The sequence below is a fragment of the Mycteria americana genome, chromosome 1, assembly GCF_035582795.1.
Source record: "Mycteria americana isolate JAX WOST 10 ecotype Jacksonville Zoo and Gardens chromosome 1, USCA_MyAme_1.0, whole genome shotgun sequence".
Lineage (NCBI taxonomy): Eukaryota > Metazoa > Chordata > Aves > Ciconiiformes > Ciconiidae > Mycteria > Mycteria americana.
Genome location: NC_134365.1, coordinates 22,309,616 through 22,327,523, shown reverse-complemented (window position 1 = coordinate 22,327,523; position 17,908 = coordinate 22,309,616). Strand labels below are relative to the sequence as shown.

The window sequence follows — 17,908 nt, the reverse complement described above, 5'->3', positions numbered from 1 at the left end:
AGCTGGTCATCCCTGCCCGAGGAAAGGCTTGGATGTGTATGTTCAGAAATGGCAGTTGGACGGAAAGCCCAGTCTCGTACGTATGCAAAAGTCTAGGGGAAGGGCAGAATTTCATTGTTCATACTCTCTAATATTTTTTTCTGAACAACTTAGTCTTCCGCTCTGCTCTTTGCACTAGCTGTGCCAGTCCTGTTCCCAGCTCATGTCCCAGCCCAGCCTTCATGGTTTGCGCTGTACAGCCTCTGAAGGGTGAATTTCAGGACCAGAGCCAGGAACCCAAATCCAGCTGTGGCAATACCCAAGGCCTTGAGTAATTTTGTGGCCCAAAGTCTTTCTGAGGCTAATTTGAGAACTGTTTGACTGGTATTTTAATGACAATTGGTTTCTAGAGCACAAGTGTTAAAGGTCTTGGCTTACAATATAGCTGTTTTAAAATATACATTTATGTATTTGTACCATTTAGATTATATCATACTTAAATTATCAAATATGACACACATTATTTTCTAGAAATACTGTCTTTTTAGGAAAATCTTAATCATTAGAAAAGATATTAATATGGTGGGGAGACAGCATAGAGATAAATATATATGTGTGCAAAATCTCCCCCACTAAGGTGAGAAGAGTCTGTTCTAGAAAACTACATGAGAAAATCATGTCAATGTTCAAAATTATAGTTTTATTAAAGACAAAAGGAGGTTATAATTTCATCACCGTTAAGAACAATATGCAGATGTCTTCTAAATCAGAGAAAATAATGAAAATACAAGCCTGAGAATGGACCAATGCCTTTCTTTTGTCTACCAACAACCTCCGATCTCCAGTATAGGAGGCTGCATATGTTTCTTCTTAGTGAGAAATGATTTAAGACCTGTACCTTGTTAAGAACAACACTGAAAACAATGTTAAGAATAACAGTTCAGTTACCACTGGACAATAGATTTTCTTGTGGTTGGGTAGTGGCATGTAAAAGCCCCCAGGATCTTAAAGCAGGCATTTTTACAGTTTAAAGCAAAAAGGAGACACTAGATCATGTATTTTACCTAGATATAACAGATGGAGAGATACCACCCAGCAGGGCCTGCTCTGGGCTGAATCAGGGGTGTTGCTGAACCATATCTTGTTTTTTGAGTTAAACTTATCATCCAGAGACATCAACAGTTACAGAATGCACCTTTTCCCTTGGTAGTTTCCTTCAGTGACTTATCACTGCCAATGTTAGAAGAGTGCTCCTAATTTCTCATTTGAATGTGTCTGGTTTCAGTTTTTCTCCACTGGATTAGACACTCTTCAGTATATTTCTTCACAAGAGGGTTTTAGACAATACATTCAAATCCCCTTTCGGTCTGCTTTTTTATAAAGTAAACAGATGGACTCGTTTCAGTCTCTCACAGTGAAGCTTTTCCTTCCACCTTTAAATATCTTTATGGCTTGTTTTCTGGATGATTTGTCAATGTCATTTTTAAAAAATAACAGTAAGAATATGCCCTGCCACGTTTCAGTACTAGCCTCAACTGACTATGCAGTCTTATAAATATGCCTTTTTTTGCCATTGCGGAAGAATGTTATGCAAACCACTGAGAATGCATGTCAAATTGCTCATCCAGCACTACCCAGCTGAATATCAGCTTTCCAGGATATAGTCCTTCATTCTGTAAGTATAGTCTGCCTCTTTCTAGATTTTTTTACTTTGCATTTAGTGGTGTTTAAATGCATTCTGTGAATTTACCAAGCAATACAGGAATACTTTATGTGATTCTCTTGGTCCGCTAATTATCCGTGTTCTTTCTGAATTACTTGCAAAATACATTAGAATCAATACTGTGTTTAATTCTTGATCAATGACAGAAGTGCTGAATAACTTAGAGTACTGATCATCATGAAACTGGGATCCCATACTGTGATCTACCTATAACTAATTCATAATCTGTTAATCGTGCATCTTGCTGATATCATATAGAGCTCTAAAAAAAAAACCCAGTGTTATGCACTATGAAGTTAAACCTCAATGCTCCTGGCAGCTTATGTTATGCAATTCAGAGACAGATGGAAATAAAAAACTGAATGAAAAAGATCTTTGTCAGGCACTTTGCCTCAGAATGAACAGCTGAGAAATCATGCTAGTTTGACAAGACATAATTTCCAAATAACCATTCTGACTGGCCTTAAATAAATCCTTATCTTTCAGGCTTTTTTTAGTTGATTTCCACATCAAATTTTCCATTACTCCTTTAAGAATACAATAAAATACCTTAAATTAAGATTAAATCCCTGTTTACTTTCTGGAATGCATGGTACACTTTTTGATGCCCTTTAGTCATAAAGAAACATGGGATGATTGACACTTTAAGAAATAGAAGTTTTCAAAAGAAACACTGGAAAAAAATTAGGATTTATATTAAAAGTTTTATTTTCCTTGTAAGAAAAGATCTTCAATACACTTCAGTTAACTTTTTAAAATTAGGGATTTTTTTTGTTGTTATGCAGATTATTACCAAATGTTTGCGGTGGGCAGTGCAAATCCAGTTCCCATTGACTACAATGGCCAAAAATGTAGTATTGTTGGAGATACAGAATCATTAATGTGGTACTATATTGGTTTCATATGGGAAAATACCATGTGTTGCTCTCCTCAAGCTGTAGCTTCACAATGTATCAGCTTTAGTCACTATGACAGTTTAAAGCATTCCCAACCCCTTCATCCCCTCAGCTGTGCCAACACAAGCTTTCATGAGGTTGGGCTCTTGGCTGAAACAATGAACCAATGCAGGTCAAAAATACCACAAAGGAAAAAAATCCTTATTTTCAAGCCAGATAAGTTCAGTGATCTTGATAGCAGTGCAGCCCTGCAAAGAGTTGTGCCAGCTCAGCTGTGCCTGGAGGTGGTGTGAGGGCAAACACAGGAGCAGCTGAGGCAGGGACGCATGCTGAGAACTTCTTGCTCTTCCTATCTGGGGACTACTAAACTGGAACGTTAAAGCAGAGTAAGTTTTAGTGAAAGTCACTAATCAACCAGCAACATGGCAAGTGCCAGCTACGAACACTTCAGAGCAGGATTTGCCTCAATTTCTGGGAGGAGAATTTGTGTTTAAATTACTATCGTAGATGAGCTGTCATGCCTGGATGCAAAATGTAGAGGTTTGTGTTCAGCTGCGACACAGCAAAGAAGCAGCACAAGTCTTTCCATTCATCTGTGTTATTTAAACCATTCGGGTCATATAAAGCATCTCAGGCAAAATCCTCAGCCATTCTTCTAAGTCAGCAGTGTCATGCAGTGTAAATTCTAAGTGCAGTGTGAATTTGGCAGCATTGAATAAATGTAGCTTAAAATGCATATATAAAGAACTCAAGGTCTGATTCCATATCTTTCTAAATTTCTACGTAGCTGTAAAAGCAAAAGTCCTTAGTCAACTAAGGTAGTTTTTGTGTTTGTCTAAAAACTACCCCACAATATATTTTATATATAGGCCAGTGTACATGTATAATTAAATGCATTTCTGCCCATTTTCTATCCATTTTTGCTAGTTTGTAAGAAGAGGGTGTAGGTTTCAAAATGTAAAAACCCAGGATCAGAATTCATGTTGAATTATATCCAAGCTATCTATCCCTATTTCAAAGCATCCACATTTTATTTAATGTATTTTCCAGTTAGGCAGCGTTTTGAATTCTTTTTCAGATTTCAACGATGTAAAATCTTTGTCCAAAAGATGCTGTACTAATTCCACTTAATCAGATTACCTGCTAATGCACATGTAACATGTGTGTGGCAAGATAGGTTTTTATTCCCTCCTGTCATCTAACCAACGAGATGAAGGATTCATGTGTGGCACTTAGGGACATGGTTAGTGGTGGACTTGGCAGTGTTAGGTTGATGGTTGGACTCAATAACCTTAAGGGTCTTTTCCAACCTAAATGATTCTATGATTCTATGATTCTATGATCTAGTAGGTGGCTTAACTTAAGAAGCCGCTTTGTAGCCACCAGTTTACAATACTCCAATCTCCCATTGAATTGCATATCAGATTTTTTTCTTTTCACTTGCTCAAAACACTTATATGTGAATTAGCATAAATATACATTTTCCTTTATTTTGCCAGGCTTCATCACATAATTCTTCAGAGTGATGTTAACTACAGTGTCAAAATGATTTATTATAACTAGTCTTCTGCCCCTCTGTCTTGATTTTTATATATTACTATTATGGTGCCCTTTTCCATAATGAAATAGCTTTGTCTCACCTTATGTGAATTCAACCATCTATCCTTCTTTCAATTATGATGTAGATATTAAAAATAAAATTGGAGGTTTGAAACAATTTTTTAAGCCATGCATATTGCATTTATTTATGTACAAAATAGAACCACTTCAGTGATAACTGGCAGAGACACATGTAGCATCAAGCAAACTTTAGCAATATAGTTTTTTCACTTCATTATGTGTTTGGTTTTTTCTTCAGTTGAGGTAATTTAATGTCCATTTTCTTCCTGTTGTTTGCCAACCTGTTTGCTTGTGTGAAGCACTATGAATACCATCTCAGCATGTTGCCATAGCAATTGTTTTGTTTTCATGCATGTAATAGCAGTATGATGAGATTATAAAACTACCATATAAACACAGTTTGAAGGACAATTGAGGTGTATATGGTCAGAAATAAGTAAGGATTCATGCTTCCTACACTTTCTATGCTGTTTTATTACACTGCTGATCCTACTGTCCCTAATAACTTCATTAAAATGCTGTCCATTACAGAATCACAGAATCACAGAATCGTATAGGTTGGAAAAGACCTTTAAGATCACCGAGTCCAACCGTAAACCTAACACTGCCAAGACCACCACTACACCATGTCCCTAAGCACCTCATCCAAACGTCCTCTAAATACCTCCAGGGATGGCGACTCAACCACTTCCCTGGGCAGCCTGTTCCAATGCTTGAGAACCCTTTCAGTGAAGAAAAATTTCCTAATATCCAGTCTAAACCTCCCCTGGTGCAACTTGAGGCCATTTCCTCTTGTCCTATCACTTGTTACCTGGGAGAAGAGACCGACCCCCACCTCTCTACAACCTCCTTTCAGGTAGTTGTAGAGAGCGATGAGGTCTCCCCTCAGCCTCCTTTTCTCCAGGCTAAACAACCCCAGCTCCCTCAGCCGCTCCTCATAAGACTTCTGCTCCAGACCCTTCACCAGCTTCGTTGCCCTTCTCTGGACTCGCTCCAGCCCCTCAATGTCCCTCTTGTAGTGGGGGGCCCAAAACTGAACACAGTAGTCGAGGTGCGGCCTCACCAGTGCCGAGTACAGGGGCACGATCACTTCCCTAGTCCTGCTGGCCACGCTATTTTTGATACAAGCCAGGATGCCATTGGCTTTCTTGGCCACCTGGGCACACTGCTGGCTCATATTCAGGCAGCTGTCAACCAACACTCCCAGGTCCTTCTCTGCTGGGCAGCTTTCCAGCCACTCTTCCCCAAGCCTGTAGCATTGCATGGGGTTGCTGTGGCCCACGTGCAGGACCTTGCACTTGGCCTTGTTAAACCTCATACAATTGACCTCAGCCCATCGATCCAGCCTGTCCAGGTCCCTCTGCAGAGCCTGCCTACCCTCCAGCAGATCAACACTCCCACACAACTTGGTGTCATCTGCAAACTTACTGAGAGTGCACTCGATCCCTTCGTCCAGATCATTGATAAAGATGTTAAACAGAACTGGCCCCAGCACAGAGCCCTGGGGAACACCACTTGTGACCGGCCGCCAACCGGAGTAAACTCCATTCACCACCACTCTTTGGGCCCAGCCGTCCAGCCAGTTCTTTACCCAGTGAAGAGTACACCCGTCCAAGCCATGAACAGGCATTTTCTCCAGGAGAATGCTGTGGGAAACCATGTCAAAGGCTTTACTGAAGTCTAGGTAGACAACATCCACAGCCTTCCCCTTATCTACTAGGCGGGTCACCTTGTCATAGAAGGAGATCAGGTTGGTCAAGCAGGACCTGCCTTTCCTGAACCCATGCTGGCTGGGCTTGATCCCTTGGTTATTCTCTACATGCCGTGTGATGGCACTCAGGATGATCTGCTCCATCAGCTTCCCTGGCACCGAGGTCAGGCTGACAGGCCTGTAGTTCCCCGGGTCCTCCTTTTGGCCCTTCTTGAAGATGGGCGTCACATTAGCTAATCTCCAGTCAGCAGGGACCTCCCCAGTTAGCCAGGACTGCTGGTAAATGATGGAAAGGGGCTTGGTGAGCACTTCTGCCAGCTCCTTCAGTACTCTCGGGTGGATCTCATCAGGCCCCATAGCCTTGTGAGTGTCTAAGTGGTGCAGCAGGTCACTCACCATTTCCCCCTGGATTATGGGGGCTCCATTCTGGTCCCCATCCCTATCTTCCAACTCCAGGGGCTGGGTACCCAGAGAACAATTGGCCCTGCTATTAAAGACTGAGGCAAAGAAGGCATTAAGTACCTCAGCCTTTTCCTCATCCTTGGTCACTGTGTTCCCTCCCCCATCTACTAGGGGCTGGAGATTCCCCTTAGCTCTCCTTTTGCTGCTAATGTATTTGAAGAAGTGTTTTTTGTTGTCTTTTACAGCAGCAGCCAGACCGAGCTCTAGCTCAGCTTTGGCCCTTCTAATTTTCTCCCTGCACAGCCTCGCTACACCTTTGTAGTCCTCCTGAGTTGCCCACCCCTTCTTCCAGAGGTCGTAGACTCTCCTCGTTTTCCTGAGTTCGAGCCAGAGCTCTCTAGTCAGCCAGGCCGGTCTTCTTCCCCACCGGCTCGTCTTTCGGCACCTGGGGACAGCCCGCTCTTGTGCCTTTAGGACTTCCTCCTTAAAGAATGTCCAGCCTTCCTGGACCCCTTTGCCCATTAGGGCTGCCTCCCACGGGACTCTGTCAACCAGTCTCCTAAACAGGCCGAAGTCCGCCCTCCGGAAGTCTAAGGTGGCAGTTTTGCTGATCCCCCTCGTCACTTCTCCACGTATCAAAAACTCTATCATTTCGTTATCACTCTGCCCAAGACAGCCTCCAGCCATCACATCGCTCACAAGTCCTTCTCTGTTCGTGAACAAGAGGTGCAGCGGGCACCTTCCCTAGTTCGCTCGCTCACCAGCTGCGTCAGGAAGTTATCTGCCACACGCTCCAGGAACCTCCTAGACTGTTTCCTCTCTGCTGTATTGTATTTCCAGCAGACATCCGGCAGGTTGAAGTCCCCCACAAGAACAAGGGCTAGCGATCATGAGGCTTCTCCCAGCTGCTTATAGAATAGTTCATCTGTCTCCTCATCCTGGTTGGGTGGTCTGTAACAGACTCCCACCACAATATCTGCCTTGTTGGCCTTCCCCCTGATTCTTACCCATAGACACTCCACCCTATCATCACCGTCATCGAGCTCTAAACTATCCAGACTCTCCCTGACGTATAGGGCTACCCCACCACCTCTCCTGCCTCACCTATCCCTCCTGAAGAGTTTATAGCCATCCATCGCCGTACTCCAGTTGTGCGAGTCACCCCACCATGTTTCTGTGATGGCAACCATATCATAGTTTTCCTGATGTACAATGGCTTCCAACTCCTCCTGCTTGTTACCCATGCTGCGTGCATCGGTGTAGAGGCACTTCAGCTGGGCTGTCGTCTGTGTCTCCTTCATAGAACACCCCTTGTGTGCTTTGAGGCGTTTCACTGGCATTTCCCTCTTGGCTCCCGTTGCCTCAGTATCCCCTGGCTCAACTCCGTTCAGCTTCGGCTGTGCCCCAGCGTACCCCACACATCTCGGGGACACAGGCCGAGTCCCCTCGCTGGCACCCGCTCCCTCTAACTGTGGCACGTCGCCCCTCAGCTTCTCTTGGGCAAGCCTGATATTATCCCACTCCCCCTTCGAGGCTAGTTTAAAGCTCTGTCAATTACAAGAAACAGAAAGCAGGCTGAATTTCATAGTGGGCCCTAATGACACATATGGTTTATATAATGGTCCTCACCCCTCTCCAAACCTCTGCCTGGGAGTATGGGACCTGTGGGTTCAAAAATGCAGCATGTAAATGCCTGAATTCTTCTGCAGAAGTAGCTAGACGAGGTGATTGCTGTTTAAAGGTCTGATTGACACTGTGACGACTTATGTATGTGACGGCTCCGTTGACTTCAAGGCCACTTGAAGTCAATGGGAATACTCACAGTATGTAAAGACAGAATGCAAATTCTTGGTCCATCACAAAGTAGTTTAACATGAAGAAAGAACTGCACCGTCAAATGGAAAACACAAACACTAAAGTGCTAGTGTATTGGAGAGAGAGTATTTGAAACCAGAAACTATTCACCCAGTGCAGCTGATCATTATTTTAATAATTTTTACAAGTGAAAAGAATCTCAGCCAATTGTCAGTATGGAAATCTTCAGCAGGAATGTTAAACTGTTTGCGTATTTGTCATGTGAAATATGCGAATACATTTATTTTTGCACTTTTGGGTATATTCCAGTTAGATGCTTGTAGGAAGATTATTACACTCTTCCTAGGCAAAGTGAGGTACTGTAGCAATTTGTGCTATTGATCTAGGAAAGGTCTACATCCACCTAGAGAAACACAGTGCTGTGGGGTGTCACTGCGCCTCAGCTGAAGTCAACTGGGCATCAGTATATCCTGAGACAACAGTACAGACAAAAACATAGCAACACTACCGCAAAACCTGAATGTGGGGACACTGCACTTGGTCAAGGAGGGTGATGACAGAGAATCTTAATCTAGCAGTTTACTAACATGGTCCACTTCAGCATGAACTTTTGTCTTTGTGGTGGTGCTGTGGGATTGGAGAAGGGATTTGAAAGTTTTGTGGTTCACATGATGATAATCACTTTCTTGGACATTAACATCAGAAGAGACCATTTCATTATCTAGTCATGCTGCCCATATGAGACCATAGTACTTCCTCTGGATCTGCCTTCAAGAATAGTAGCTGTGGATTATCTATCAAACACCTTTTGGAATCGCAGTCAATCTTGATTTTTAAAATTCTAATAGAGAAAAATGCACCACATCTAGTGATGAATTCTTCCTATCAAATATTTGTATCTTTTTTCTATTGATTGCATCTTACTTAACCTTCCCTCCACTGGATCTTGTAACGCTCATTGCTGTTCAGTCCTCTGAACAGTGGCCTGCACCGAGCTTAGAGTCTTCCACTGCACCTCCACACCAGGCTGTTATAACTCACACTTTTGTGTTTACTTTTTTCTTCTAGTTGAACTGCCTCAACTCTTTTCATTTTTGTGAAACTGCCTCTTTTCAAGGGGTAAGTATTGAACTATGGATCAGAATTTTAGTCTGGTCAACTTGTGGTCAGTGTTGCTCATTTAGGCAGCTTGCTTTCGTTTTTCAGGGAGTTCCCATTCAGCTATCACAATGAGTTTCATACGGAAGTAGCAATATCCCTTGTAGAAATTTTATGAATAGTCAAGGCAGCAATGTTTCAGGTAGCAAATCCACTGTATCTCTCTTACAACAGACTTCCTTAAAATAATGTTTATATATATATTTTTCCTTTTATATATACTTCATATAAGTGTATACAGGTGTGGTCATACTGTCTTCTCATGTAAATGGACAGGTGAAAGGAAGCACTAAATTTGAGCCCATTTAGTGTTTTACCTGTTTAAACATGACCTGTAAGCATTGCTTACAAGTTGTCAGTGACAAGTAATACGTCTCAATTTTCCTCCCTCCTTTTGCCATCTGATCCTTTCTAAACTGTTGAAGCAAAGGTTTCTAATTTTTTAATCATTCAAAGCTTCCCAGCAGGATTAAGTAGTATTATGTGACTTTACAGCAATGAGTGAGCAATTCTACTTTCTCTCCTGTTTATTATATTGGTGGATAGGCAGCTAGAACAGTTGTGGGTTTTTGTTTGTTTGCCTGTGTGTTTTGAGTTTCCTCTCGATGGACCTAACGTCAGGGTAAGATGGTAAGGTTAAGAAGCTGACTGTGCAGCAAAGTGGAGACCTGACTGATAGCAACGAGGGCACAGCAGCTAATGTGCTGTGTGCTGGAGGCACTCACCTTCCAGGGAGGCTGGACACATGCCACAGCTGCTAGAGTTGCAAAATCTTCCTGAAGCTGTGACTGAAATTCAATAACGCAAGCCAGCAAACATTCAATAGCACCTGTTTCAAGCAGTTCTTTGCTTTTCCTTGCAGACCCATCTAAAATCAGCTGTGGAAGGGACAAGTTAGCTTAATATACAGTATTTGGGTCAATGTGTTGAAATGTGACAGCCGTGAAAAACAAGAGAAAAGGGATGAACAGCAGCATAGATGCCTGATTATCTCCAGACATTTTGGTGATCATATTCAGGACAAATTTCAGGAATGTTTCCTCAACAGTAAAAGCAGAAGCCTTGAGGGAATAATTCTCAAAAGATGGTTTCATAACAGTGAGATATTGAACAGCAGGACAACTTTCTGAATATATGAACCTTGCTGAAAAATACCTCTCTGTGGACTGGAAAAGGATGCTTAGGGTTTTTTATTGTCTTTCACTCACTAATGTGACATATCTATGTAAGACATTTACAGAGTAAAATATATTAAAAATCAGAAAACAGGAAATTAACCTCATTCTGCCATTACTTTGAAATGTTTTAAGCTCAGGAAATAAATCTGGGAAGAAAAAAGTATTCTGATTAAAACTGTTGAGGCTTTGTCCTTTCACCTTTTAACTCTCCAACCTCACTTAAAGGTCAGCATTTATAAATTTGTAAGAAGGCAGCTTTTTATACCCGTTTCATGTAAAAATCAAATGACTTTCAAGATCTTGTAATAATAGAGTTTTTAACTGTTACTGATCTCAGCAGTTTACAAAGTTATTGAAAGAGTTAAGTAGCATGCTATCAGTCATGCATATTAAATTTGGAGTGAGAGGAAGCAAGTGGATTTGAGGTTGTTCTCCTTCAGTTCATTCAAGGTTCACTGAACAGGAAAGTGAATTTTTATTATCACTTCCTGTGAAAAGAGCAGTTGACAGGACCCATTAGGGAACTGCCAGAAACCTCAAGAGTTTTGAGTATGAAGCCCAGAGTCCACTGCAAAATTTCCATGACAACCCACTCATTAAAATAAAAGGAAATTGTGCCTGATATTTACAGCTTTCAGCATACAGTTGAAAGCCTTGCAGCTCGGATTTCCAAAGTATTTACACCTGGGACCCAAGAATGCAGGCTGTCAAGAAATAAGGGGTAGTTGTAACATTTAGCCGTGAAAGTGGAAAGGTTGTTCACAGGTTAGATTTCAACGTCCTTCGATTTCTTGAATTGTAGTGAACATTTTTTCTGTCTCTTCCTGTGGTGTGCTAAAGGGTGAAAGGGACTTAATATTAGGTTGGAAACAGTCTTAAGGGAGGCTTTTAGTGAGACCAGTTTTATTGAAGACAGGGATATTCTTCCAAGAAAAGGGGCTTAGCTCTGAAAACAGTCAAATGAAATTTATTTAGTTACTACTATCTAAATTGCAAAGGATAAATCATAACTGATACTTCCTCAGGCTTGGTAGCAATCACCAACATTGTGGGAAAGAACCGCAGGGATGAAGAGAGACAGTAATAACAGAGGTTGTTTACTTGAGGTAGTAAAGTCCCTTTGAGCTCTTTTCTTTAGTATCCCCCACTCTTTACACTGCCCTTTTCCACTCTCTCCCTTTACAATCATGTTGGCTCCCTCTGTGTGGATTCTGTTGTGAGTTCTTTTGTTTCTACATGGGAGGTGAGAAGGCTCGAAAAGGGGATAAAATAACTCAATGGAAAAGAACAGGGATGCCAGGGTAAGATCAATAGCAGAACTTGAATGTTTTGTCTGACCTGGGCCAAGAACAGCTCTTGTTGGCCCTGATTCTTCCATTTCTGCAATCATACAAGAAGTCAGGCTATATAATTACTGTGGTTTATTTTGGCCTTAAAATGGGTGCATCTTATAGTGTTCAGTGAACAAAGCTTCAGGTGACTGTGTTGCATGCCAGGGTAATTGAGTACATTGTTCGTCATAGATATCATCACAGAGTTAAAGATAAACAGAACACCTTACAAAAATACAAAAGCACATGTAAATATACTTCAAATTACGTAATTGCCCAGCATATTCATTAATTATACATTATACTAAGTCTTCACTTTCCCTGATTTTACAGGTATCTTTGGGCAGGCTGCTTGCCCAAACAGGTATCAAATTGCACTGCGTGAATAGTATCTTAGATGAACAAAAGCATCAGTGAGGCATGTGTGTCATCTGCTTGGGAGGATATGTTTATAGATGTGATTATGTCAGAATTAGCCTGTTTATAGGTTCTGATTTGGTAAATTGCCTGCAAGTTCAGACACTTAGACTCCTTTCTTTCCCCTGGTCTCAGTGCTTAGGCTCTGACTTCCTTTAGGACTGACCCAGTACAGAAGCTTTTGTTGTTTCCTTTTTGCATCTGGTCAGATGTATTAAGACAGAGCTCAGCAAGCAATTGCCATCCCTGCCTCTGAGGTATAATCAGTTATGTGCCCTTAGGGAAAGGAACACCTTTTGCTGTTTCCCTAATTCATCAAATTTAGTAATTCCCACAAGCAATCCTTGAAGGAAGCTTGCAGTTCTCACTTCCATGCCTGCAGCTTGTAGACTTCCCTTGCTACCTATAGCTGATTTCGTTCACATTAAAGCGACTGCTTTCATTTCTGTGGCTTTCATATTGTCTTCTTTCCCTTGCACACTATTATAACCCTCTCTCCCTCACAGCTTCCCAGAAATCCTAGCCCTGGTGCTTTGGTCATTGGGTTGGTCAACTTTTGTAAAATCAGCACAAGTTGTAGTTTCATCTGAGCACTGAGTTACTTATTGGAGGAGAGTCAAAGTCCTTCTAGTCTCAGGATGGCCTTTTTCTCACCTGCATACTGGCTCTGAATGAAATTACGCTGGCAGGACCCCTGTACAGACAGAGTCCCCAGTAATAAGCCCATGGGCTATTCAGCTCTCCTTGTCAAACTGCGCTCCAGCACTGCCTCTCTAGCGAGCTCCACAGTTTTAGCTTGCTACCTTTCTGTGGGAGGAGGCTGAGCAGGGTCAGTCCTCTCCTCCTCTTTTCAGTGGGCACTTCATCAGCCTAAGCGTTCCTGTCCCTGGAGCTTGCACAGGGCTCCCTGCCTTGGTTTCCTCTGGAGAGGAGCACATCAGAAGTACTTGTAGGGTTCAGATCAGTTTCCTTTCAGTTTCATTTGTTAGGCAAGTTTTTGTTTGTCCTTGGCAAACGGTAACTCTGTGGTATGCCACCTTATCAGCGTCCTGCAATCTTGGCTGATTGGGAACAGTGAAATAACATATAAATCTTCTCATTGTCTAAAGACTGTGCCTTTATTTCCTTCTCTTGCTTAAAGCTTGCTTTTACATTTTAAGCCCTTCTTCACCCCTAGCTTCCTTGGTTTTTACTCTGGCAATTTGCTTTACCCTCTGTATATATATGTAATGTTGGTTAAACTAATTTTCTTTGTTTCACCACCTTCTTACTGTTAGACCACAAACCAGATCCACTGTATCAACCAGGCAGATCTAGCAAGTATGTCACTCTCTCTTCCAGACATACAAGTGTGACCCTCTGGTTCCTCAGACAGGAAATATGAGGCAAGAATACACTAAAAGCTGTTGTGATTGAGAAAAGAGTCAGCCAGTTCATAAAATCCAATTGCAATCCCAAAGTGTCCCACAAATCAGACCTCTCAAATCAGCAAATAACCTTTTCTCAGAGCAGAGATTCTTGGCAATGTTATTCCATTTCTAGGCCCTGTACACAACAGGTTGTATCTCATGACTTTCCGCTTCATTTCAAGACTTGGCTGACCTCTAACAGAGCTTCTGACAATAACTCTTATAGGAGCTAAAAGCCCTGTAACCCATTGCTTGATGCTGGTTTCTTTTCCCCCTGTATATGAAAAGCAGCAACAACCTCTCCGTCCTTCAGTCAGAAGGAATATATCCTTGAAATATGCTAGAAAAGAATAGGAACTGAGCTTGGAAAGTCTAAAAAAAAGTGATGAAAGGTAGAGCGGGAAATGAGCTGGTGGTCATCTGGAGAGCAGGAAGATCTTGATAATTGGTATCCTTTTTATGATTCTGATTTTATTAAGAATCAGAAGGGTATTTAGAAGAAATTAACTGAAATATTTGGTAGGCTGTTTCAAACATTCAAATGGCGTTGAAAATATCAGAAACATTGACAGTGTTTTTTTAAATGTTCTTTAAATGCTTTTCAACACAGAAGCTACTGACTGCGTTGAGGGGAGAATAAAACATACAAGAAAATTAGCCATTATTTAGTGAGAGAAAGAGAACTTTGGTACATGAGGCCTTTTAATACAGTTCAGGCTTTTTAAAAATTACTATTGTTAGGTGAAACCATTAGGTATCCCTTGGAAAATATTTTTGCAAGTAACATCCAGCAGAGCTAGTACTAAAATACCAATATTTTCTTTTTACAGTGATTCCATTGTCTTGATGGTGTAACTCAGTGCAGACTGAGTTTCTGTTTTCCCAGCATCATACGTCAGTCTTGTGGAAGCACTTCACACACTGGGAAAAAAAAGTTAGAAAGCTTTAAAAGATGACAACATAGTGAAGGGATTCTCTGGCAGTACCACAGTGAGTATTACAGTTGTCGATAGCTCCTTGAGCTCCAGTGTCATGCTTACTGTTTGCTGTGTACTCTTGACTAGCATCACCCACTCCATGGTGCTGGGGGGAAATTCAGGAATGCACACAGAGTGCTTTAATACATTTCTTATGGACCTGAAAGATTAAGAGTTTATAAAGATCCTGGAGAAATTCTATTCCAAGCACTCTCGCGGTGCTGGGGGAGGTCAATAGATATTGCAAATATTAGCTAATCTGTGGCAATGCACCTGCCATACTGGCTGCCAGCAGGCTTATAGGACAAATGTAGTGGGTGTCTGCAAGGTCAGGTGCCCCTTTGCCAACACCTTTGGAAGATTCCCTGTTTTGTCAACCAATACAGTGATCTGACTCCTCTGGGATTTGAGCTTTCTTTTCATCACAAGCATCATGTGCCAACACCTAGCCAGTCAGCAAATTCCAATTAGCCTCTTCACATACTAATGGCACCCAAATCTCAGAAAGCAACCACAGGCCCCACAGGTCCTGCTCTCGTCTCTGTGTATAGCAGGTTCTAATAAAAAACATCTGCTCCTCTTATTCTTTTCTCCCTTCTCTAGCTGAAAGCTGTCCACAGAAGTCTGTGAAGTGATTTGAGTTTAGGATCTGCAATTTTTGGACCACAGAGTGAATAAAAGCATATGGGTGATGAGGATCAGAGGAGTCTCACCATGACTGAAGTGAGGTGACGCACACTTCATGCACAGAAATCATGCACCCATACTGTCTTCAGTTCTCTTCTAGGGTGTGGTGGATGGGTGTCAGCATATTTTCCTAGGTTTTATAGAGTGGTGATTAGGTTGATGGACAAATTATCTTCTTCCTTGGTAAGATCTGCCCATTTTAAACTGTAAATGGGTTAGGAATGCCATTCAGATATGCTTGTGGATAATGCATGATTATAAGATGTAACAAAATCCTGATGTTACAGGGATATTAGTAAGGGAGACTTCTGCTAGGATTCCCAGAACCTCAGCCCCTTCCCAGAGCTGTGCGTATGAGTAGGAGGCTGTGAATGTATGGAGCTGTGTAAGTTCTAGAAACGCTGGGACAGCTTCTCTTTGATGTCCCCTACCCATAGCTATGCTGTGCTGCAGAAACCTTCCCGCTGCCCCCACACCTACACTGCAGTAATTGCCATTTGATTCAGTTTACTGGAGCAGGAGTGGGTGACCTATCTTGTACATTGCTGGGTCTAAAATGGAGATGATGGTTGCAGGAGGGAGTGTGCTTAGCATCATCACCTTGGGAGGGAAATTTTTGGGGTAATATATTGTGTCCGAATGTTTAACATAAACTTTAAAAACTCTATTTTTGCATGAACTTATTTTCAAATTTATAATGTTCTGGATGTGCCTTCAAAAGAAATTTTTGAAAGTGTTGATGAAAAAGTGACTGTGTAGAAGAACTTTGCAGCACCAGCCATCCAGTTCTGGTTCACACTGAACATATGTCAGTACAGCTTGGAAAAAGCACTGTTCAGAGGAATCAAAGAGATTGGGAATTAGATATTAAATTCCAATACATTACTCCAGAAATTCCATCATTAATATTTTGTATTAAAAATACTAAAGCTACCAATATTTTTTCCTGTTTCTCTGTGTTTCTAAATAAACCCATAGAGATCTGAGCTTTGTTTACTATTCTTTTTTTCTTTCTCTGTTTATTTAATTTTTTATTGCTCTTTGTGCATGAACTTAAGATCTAACTAAACATTTATTCACAAATGGGGAATTGTGCATGTCATTTTCAACACATACCATTATGCAGGCACTGTGAAGAAAAGTAGTCTCTCTCCTTACATTATTTATGGCTTTCTCATGCAGAGAGGTGAGACACATTAAATGGTTCAACAACTGTCTTCTATTTAATTGTATCAGCAAGAAGAGTCTGTTCTTTCCTGTACTTTCCATTCCCTGGTTCTCTGGTTTCCTTCTGGCTATCTTTGATCTGTAAAGGCACAGTTCTGTCTTACTGAAATTGTACCTTCAGCAGGGATAGTAGGTGAATTGGATCAGATAGAATAAAACCTGATCTGTACACAACCTTAAAACTCAAGCTGAATCAGAATACAATAGCTCCAACTGCCACCGGTGGCTCTTTGACCCTCAAGATCAATGCAGTGAAGAAGTTATTACGTACCTCAATTACATGGATGTCAGTGTTACTTAAGCACGTTTGAAAGTATAAACATACACAAAGCAGTTTATTAAATTTCCCGCAGACCTTGAAGCTCAGAGTAAAACAAGCCATGAAAACGTACTGTGGGTGAAACAGAATTCTCATGGCTTGGGGGAAGGTCAGCAGTCACAGTGAAAACATTAAAAATCTCCCATGGTACTTTTGCTACTAGAGCCACAATCCTTAAAAAACATACAGGAAAAAAAAAATTTCTTTGATTTCTTCCTAATGAAAGAACCTATTTCCTGGCCAGCATCAGACTACAGTAAGTAGCCTACTCCCTCACCATTCAGGATAGTACTCTAGTAACTAATTATTATCTTTTATTTGAGACAGAATTATATTTTTCTATGAATAATTCCAATGCTGTATCAGCTGGGGAAACCAGCTGTAAGCGGTGTGTAACTGCACCCATTCTACTTTTTGCATCGTGAGGAGGTCCCTGGAGGTGGGTGTGGCAGTTGGTGTGGCCTTCTGTGCTGCCCCACCGATGGGATTCCTCCAGCAGCGCCCATCATAGATGTCCTCACAGCAGGACAGAAGGAGTAAGCTGACAGTGACTCAGTGACTGGCTCCACAGCGGCTGATGTGTGACTGCAAAAGCTGCTCCAAGCACCAGGCATGCTGGCAGCCACCTGCCTGCTGAACCCTGGGGTGGCCAGCTGACTGCCCAGCCACCTTGGGGCATGTGTCCAAGGTCTGCCCGCTCCCTGGGTGTACTCAGGCATGTGGTCCCACGTGTCCCTAGGGCCTGCCCTGCCATGCTGCATCTGGCCTTGCAGACACACTGGTTCACAGCAGGAGGACCAGGTCTGCAGGCAGCCTGAGGGCTAATTTTGGCCAGAATAGGAGAAGATGGGGTACATACCAAATGTTAAACCTCCAGTTTTGTGATAGATTTTTTGTTTGCTTATCTTAGGGTGGAGCTTAACAGCTGGTGAAAGTCATTGTAGTGCCCTGCCATTCAGTAAATCTCCATTCTGCCTATCCTACTCTATTTAACTGTACATCTTACTTTGTTTCACAAGAGCAGACATATGTACTGCTAAATGTTTCTCTTCCCAGCAG

At 41.9% G+C, this 17,908-nt stretch overlaps 1 long non-coding RNA gene across 1 annotated transcript; it reads left to right on the top strand.

Annotated features, from left to right (window-relative positions):
- The first annotated feature begins 1,575 nt into the window (after positions 1 to 1,575).
- LOC142404566 (uncharacterized) lies at positions 1,576 to 15,936 on the top strand. The gene is made up of 4 exons (XR_012773897.1): positions 1,576 to 1,654; positions 9,215 to 9,265; positions 14,470 to 14,629; positions 15,220 to 15,936. It is a non-coding gene; the product is annotated as an uncharacterized LOC142404566 (long non-coding RNA).
- Positions 15,937 to 17,908: the final 1,972 nt, after the last annotated feature.